General features: G+C 43.4%; 1 non-coding gene across 1 annotated transcript; it reads left to right on the top strand.

Moving 5' to 3' along the window:
• The first annotated feature begins 731 nt into the window (after positions 1 to 731).
• On the top strand, positions 732 to 838 carry LOC133035222 (small nucleolar RNA R71). Its single transcript, XR_009686502.1, has one exon. It is a non-coding gene; the product is annotated as a small nucleolar RNA R71 (small nucleolar RNA).
• The last annotated feature ends 413 nt before the right edge of the window (positions 839 to 1,251 follow it).

The raw sequence follows: 1,251 nt of genomic DNA, 5'->3' as shown, positions 1-1,251 counted from the left end.
AGGCAAAGAACCTTGCGGCCTAGCTTTTAATTCATTAGCCAAATGCCCAAGTTGCAACTCAAGGTTTCAAAGAGAGGCAGCTTGACTTTGTATCACCGCATCATTTTTGGCCATATAATCCCGCATTAGACTCTCCAAAGAACTCGGTTCGGAATTTTGAGCATGTTGTGAATGTCGCGGTTGTTGTGAAAAACCCGGTGGGTATGCTTGTCTTCCTTGGACTGGTGCGGTGCTTGAGGTTGCTCCTTGACCCCCCAAGACAAATTAGGACGATTCTTCCATGCTTGATTGTAAGAATTTGAGAATGTCCCATTATTATGTTAAAATTCTAATTTCCCATGTAACAAACGGACTCCGGATTAGAGGGACACTTCTCAAACACATGCCCTTCTCCACAAAACACACATGAGACATCATCACTTTGAATGGCAGCAACTGGTTGAATATTTTTAGAGTTCCCAATGCTCAAATTCTTCAAAACATTCGTCATGGAAGCCATTTGAGCTGTCAAAGCCGTTATTGCATCTACCTCAAGAACCCCCGCCACTTTTCTACTTGCTGGAGCTCTTGTGTTGGACCATTGGTAGTTGTTACTTGCAATGGTCTCCAAAATCTCAAATGCTTCGTTGTAAGACTTCGACAAAATAGCACCATTGGCCGATGCATCTAGCACCATTCAAGAAGCTGCATTCAAGACATAATAAAAAGTCTCCATTTGTATACAATGTGGAATGCCATAATGTGGACACTTTTGCAAAAGTTCCTTAAACCTCTCCCATGCATCACTTGTAGACTCATCTTCAAGTTGCTGAAAAGATATTATCTCACTTCTGAATTTTGCATTTGTAGTAGGAGGAAAGTATTTTCTCAGAAACTTCTCAGGAAGATCATTCCAATTGGTGACAGAATCAGGAGGCAAAGTGTTGAGCCATGATCTAGCTTGGTCTCGCAGTGAGAATGGGAATAGCTTCAACCTTAACACCTCTCCACTCACTCCTTGGATCTTGAAAGAATCACTCAGCTCCAAGAATGAACGGAGATGGAGGTGAGGATCCTCAGTTGGTATCCCGCTGAATTGCCCCACATTTCTTTGATTACTCACGATGCGGAAGCTGAATTCACTAAGTGTTGATGGCTCTGCGTGGATTGCTGATCGCTTTGCTCCAGGTAGGCCTGCAAGGCATCCTGCTTGGACTATACCCTCCGTGTAGATACTCAAGGTTGATTCCACATCAGTGAAGGATTGGCTGT

Source organism: Cannabis sativa, chromosome 2 (genome assembly GCF_029168945.1).
Source record: "Cannabis sativa cultivar Pink pepper isolate KNU-18-1 chromosome 2, ASM2916894v1, whole genome shotgun sequence".
NCBI classification, from domain to species: Eukaryota; Viridiplantae; Streptophyta; class Magnoliopsida; order Rosales; family Cannabaceae; genus Cannabis; species Cannabis sativa.
The sequence above is the reverse complement of the archived record's forward strand: the minus strand, read 5'-3'. Positions and strand labels throughout refer to the sequence as shown.